General features: G+C 36.2%; 1 long non-coding RNA gene across 1 annotated transcript; it reads left to right on the plus strand.

Moving 5' to 3' along the window:
- The first annotated feature begins 1129 nt into the window (after nt 1-1129).
- On the plus strand, nt 1130-5695 carry LOC141610757 (uncharacterized). Its single transcript, XR_012528402.1, has 2 exons — nt 1130-1445; nt 5423-5695. It is a non-coding gene; the product is annotated as an uncharacterized LOC141610757 (long non-coding RNA).

The following is a 5695-nucleotide window of genomic DNA, read 5'->3' on the forward strand; positions in this document are numbered from 1 at the left end:
GGGTTTGGATCTTGCAAAACCAGATCCAACCCAACCCATTGCCATCTCTACCCACAATTACTTTGTCCGTGTTACCTTTGAATGCGATTTTTTTACTCGTGGAAATAATACACTAGACACGATATTCAAGGTTGGATTTTGGCAATCACATGTGAACTTGGCGAATACATCAAGTTATCTTAGGTCCTTATTTATGTTCGTGTTGACTTTAAATAGGCAAAATATTTTACCACAAGTCACAACTCACAACCCACCTCAATTACAAAAATAGCTTATTTTTCTCAACCGTAACCAATAATTTTAATTTTTCTACAATATAAACTCGGTTTGTCAACCCATTTATGAAACAATTCATTTTCAATTCACTTAACCCATTAACTTCATTACCCAACTAAACTTTACAAATTACAAGTTACAACCTACGAACCCAAAAATGATGAATGATTATACTCGTAATTTTTATTTTTACGCAGGTTACTTAGATAATCTGTTGGGTTTATCTCAAAAGTCCTCAACCCTAATCTGACCCATATAAATTTTGTGCCACTTCTATGTCAACCAATTACATAAACAAGTACTTAGGAATCTCGAAGTTAACTGTAGAAAGTGATAATTTATCTGTTATCAACTCCATTTGTAGTACTTGACAAATCCATTGAGAAATTTATAGTATTATCAAGGATGTAAAATTAGATTTCCAGTTCTTTGATGAAGTGATAATTAAACATTGTTTTCGTGAAGCCAACAAAGTTGCCGACTTTATGGTTTCTATTGGACATTCATGTCTAACTCTGTCGAGGTGGTTTGAAAGTCGGTGCCTTCAACTTACCTCTATCATTCGAAAGGATGAGATAGGTTGGTCCTACCTTAGAAAATCAATCTAATTTTATTATCTTATCAAAAAATAAAAAAAATTACAATAACAAGTCCCGACTTCTTAAACGTAAACCTTCAACTTTATCCGATCAATAACTATCACCTCTAATCTCTAATCCTCCGAATTTGAATCCGGAGACAATTTTTCATTGAATATATTCTGTATTTGGGCTGGATCGCTTAAATTTAATTAAGCCGAAGTTCAACACATAAAATTGGCCCAAATATGGTCAACGTCCAAAGTTGACTTCATCTCTTTCCTCTTTTCACACTTATTCTTCGAAATTCTCGTATTAGTTCACCGGCGAAACAAATATCAATATTCCGCCATTGTTAACGACATCGAAGCTCCGCATAAACTCATACTACTAATCATCTCTCCACTCTCTCTCCTCCTCAACACACTATCCTAGAGAGAGGAAGAGAGGAGTGAAACGACATCGTATTGAGGAGAGAGAGATGATAACAAGGCATAATTTAGCGGAGCAATTGAGAGAGTATCAGATAAGATCTAAGCATGATTGGACTTCTCCTTCTTTCTTCTCTTCGTCTTCTCAATTCACTTCTAGGTATTCCCATTTTTATTCTTTTTATGCATTAATTCAGATCTTTGAGCTTGTATTAGTTAGGGTTGATCAAAATATTTGATTGATTGATTGATTGATTTTGTTATGAAATTGTGGAATTGAGGGATTTTTACTTGAAAGCGGTGATCAATTGTGATGATCTGTATAAGATTCGATTTAGTTGTATCCGGTTGTTTTAATTATGCGAGGGAGCGGTCATTTGTTTACTTTGATTAAAATACCTCTGAAACAAATGACGGGGACGGAGGGAGTACAATCTAATGGAACAGGAAGCTTAGCGGAAATTTAAGTTTGATACTTTTAGGATATGAATTGATCGGTCGAAAATGTTGCGTTTTATTGGAACAGATTGTTTGTATAGTGATGGACTGATGGTACTTTAGTGGATAAGTAAGTTGTTGTATTCCGAATTCTTGGAGCGAATGGAGTATGGACTGTGGTTTGAGCTACATGTATGTTGTGTAATGTCTCAGGAATACACTGTGGTTTGAGGCACTTTTATGTTGTGTAATGTCGTAGGGATGACGCTTCATTTTCTTTGTCCCAGTGTTGAGTCGTGATGGTTGGGGCTGGGGTCGGGATGCAATTGCGTGAATTTATGGATACTTGTGGGCTTTTGAGTTTGTTTGGATGTGATATTAGACAGGATGGGAAAGGGAGGTTAATGGAGAAGGGTGTTATGCTTCCAAAATTTTCTCATATTGAAAGGATTTGGTTTGGCGTAAATGGATCATTCAATTTTTTCCCGAGTTCTGACCCAATTTATTATCCAAATAAGGGAAATTGCATTTCCTCCTTTACCTACAAACCCTTTTATACAAATAAGGTGCTTGTGATTTAATGTGTACCATGACCTTTCTAGATGATTTCGAGTTATCTTGGCTTCTTAGGGCCATGTTCAATTCCAGTAATCTTTGAGTTGTTACCAGTTGTTGATTGGTTCCCACGTTGTAGATCTAAGTCTCTAACAATCACTTGGGTGGAATCTGTGTTACCCTGACTCTCTGACACGAGTGTCGGAGCTATTTGTGCGAATTTTTCAATTTTTTCATCTAAAATGAAGTGTCAAAGTGTCGTGTCGGTATCGGACAAGTAGGTGTCGGATACGTGACACGACAGCTAAGTGAAGTGTCGGAGTAACATAGGGTGGAATATATGTGGTTTCTTGTGTAACGTTTAGTACACGATTACGACAATTGTTTAAACCAGCTTATGAGAAGTTGCTTCTAGTTTATAACTGAAATCAAGGAAAAACTCTCTTAAAAAGTTAGTTTCAGAGTTCAGCTGAAACACTTATTTATGAGCTCCATAGGCAAAAGAAATAGTTTGATTGTCCTTTCTACCAGTGACCTGACTTAGAATGTTTGTATGTTTATACACGTAATGCCAGCGGCTTTCTTGGTGAGTAGCATAGTGTCCTAGAGACAAATTCGAATTACTTATGGCCCAATCACTGATGTGACTTTAACTCCTCCTCGGTTGTAGTCTAGTTTAAATGTTTACTCAATTATTACAAAAAAGGAGGTATGTCTTAGAAGCTTGGCTATTTAGGAACTTAGCTTCTGTTGTAGGAAGTTTTACTTGAAAGCGATGATCAATTGTGATGTTCTGTATAAGATTCGATTTAGTTGTATCCGGTTGTTTTAATTATGTGAGGGAGATTTCGATAACGTATACTCCCTTTCTCTCGGTCATTTGTTTGCCTTTGATTAAAATACTCCTCACAAAGAATATAAAAGGTAAACAAATAATTGGGGCAGAGGGAGTATAAATGTACAATCTAATGGAGCCGGAAGCGGAAATTTAAGTTTGGAACTTTTAGGGTATGAATTGATCTGTGGAAGATGATTTGTTTTTTATTGGAACAGATTATACAGTGATGGTGCTTTAGTGGATAAGTAAGTTGTTGTATTCTGAATTCTTGGAGTGAATGGACTGTGGTTTGAGCTACATGTATTTTAAGTAATTTCTCAGGAATTCACTGTGGTTTGAGGCGAGGCTCATATGTGTTGTGTAATGTCTTGGGGATGACGCTTCGTTTATTTGTCCCAGTGTTGGGAGGTGATGGCGAGGGCTGGGGTTGGGATGCAATTGCGTGAATTTGTAAATACTTGTGAGCTTTTGACTTTGTTTGTATGTGATATTACGCTGGAATGGAAGGGAGGAGAGGTAAATTGAAAGGATTTTGTATTGGCTTAAATGGATCATTTTATTTCCTTCCGACCAACTTATTATCCAAATAAGGGAAATTGCATTTCTCCCTTTACCTACAAACCCTTTTAATCCTCTTATACAAATAAGGTGCTTGTGCTTTACCGGGTATCATGAGCTTTCTAGATGATTTCGAGTTATCTTGGCTTCTTAGGGCCATATTCAAGTTCGATCTTTGAGTTGTTAGCCGTGGTTGATTGGTTCCCATATGGTAGATCTAAGTCTCTAACAAATACTCAGGTGAAATATTTGTGATTCCGTACACGATTACGCCAATTGTTTAAACTAGCTTATGAGAAGTTGCTTCTAGTTTGTAATGGTGTGTTTGGATTGAGGGATTTGAAGGGAAAAGAAAGGGAGGGAGAGTAGGGGATTTAAAATCCCTTGTTTGGATAGCAAATGAGGGTGGAGGTAAATGGAGGGGGAGAGATTTGGAGGGATCCAATTTCCCTCCTCCAAGCGGCTAATCAAAATCTCTCCACAATAGGTAAGATTTGGAGGGAAATTGTATCCAAACAACACACTCCATTTCCCCCTCCCCTTCCCTTCTCTCCCTTTCCTTTCCCTCCTTCCCCCTCCTCTCCCTTTCCCTCCACTTTTGCTATCCAAACACACCCCTCTCTTTAACCACATATTATCATCTCAAAAACATCATATAATGCACATAAATAATAATATACAACAAATATTATTAGAGTAATAATATTTGTAGTAATATACAAGGTTTTTTTCTACTATTATCTAGTTAATAATAATAGTAATTTTTGGGCTAGTCTTGAAATAGACGCGGGATTTGGTTAGTAGATGTGTATGAGTACTTTTTACCATCATACATAGTTTAAAAAAATGGTTAGACATTTGCCATTTGGGTAGATGAGAAGCTTTTGATAGTCAGCAGGTGTTATTATCCATAATTTTCTGATTTATTTCTTCATGTCTGTTAATGAACGAGTCTGCCTCTCTCCCCATTTTTTTCTTTGATCCTCTCTATAAATTACGGCTTGTTTCAGATAATTGAATGTATTATTATTGTAAGTCTGAACTTTTAGAAGGATATAAAGGGTAATTGGAAGAAGTGGGTAAACGGCTTCGTGATGTTTTTTGGTTATTGAGAAGAGGAGAGTTGGCTGTGTCAAGAAGCTTTGGTTATTCTGTGTCAGGCTTTACTTGTTTATTTGTCCCTTTTTCCCTTTTCCTTCCAGGTTTCTATCCCTTTTGTTTTGTGTTTATTAAATTGTATTCACAAAACCATGGCATCTGAATATGGGGATGCACAGAACATGAAAAACTAAACTATTAAAATACCAATGTATTCTACTTGGTTCAGTTTCTTTCATTTTTCAGAGAACTGATCACATTTTGCCTGAGAACTGATCAGTGCTAAGCAAACAAAGTGGAATACGATTGTTGAATCTTGTGGTAACTTAGATGAATAACTTAGATTCAAAACTACGAGTTACCAGTTTGGATAATATAAAAAAATGACAGTGAACCAGAAGATTATGTTAGAAACTGGTAAATTGAGTTGTGTTAATTCACTTGTCTAATTCTTGGGATTGAAGTTATCTACGAGTTTCATGAGTTTAATAGGCCAAACTAACAGAGTAACAGTTACTCCGTATTTTACTTTTGATATGTGGCCTTGTTTGTTTATGAAACTGGTAAATTGAGTCGTGTTACTTGTCTTATTGTTTTTCTATGTTGGGCTGTACGCTTGTAAAGTAACAACTCTGCGTCTCTTTTGACAGGGTTGATATAGCAATCTTCGTAATATGGGAACTTGTTATCGTTGCATTCCTGGTGTTTTCAGGAGTTTCGCTATACTTCAGACATGTGCGACTTGCGTTTATCTTGATATGTGTTACATTGTTGTTACTTCTGTGCATGAAAATTACAAAGCAAGTACGATTGGCACGTAAGAAGAAACGAAGAATGCTTCTACCATTATCAATGTAAAGGTTGCAAAATAGTGATACAGTATTTGTTTATGGTTGACTTTTATAAATTTTGCTCTTTCAACA

Source organism: Silene latifolia, chromosome 1, assembly GCF_048544455.1.
Source record: "Silene latifolia isolate original U9 population chromosome 1, ASM4854445v1, whole genome shotgun sequence".
Classification (NCBI taxonomy): Eukaryota; Viridiplantae; Streptophyta; class Magnoliopsida; order Caryophyllales; family Caryophyllaceae; genus Silene; species Silene latifolia.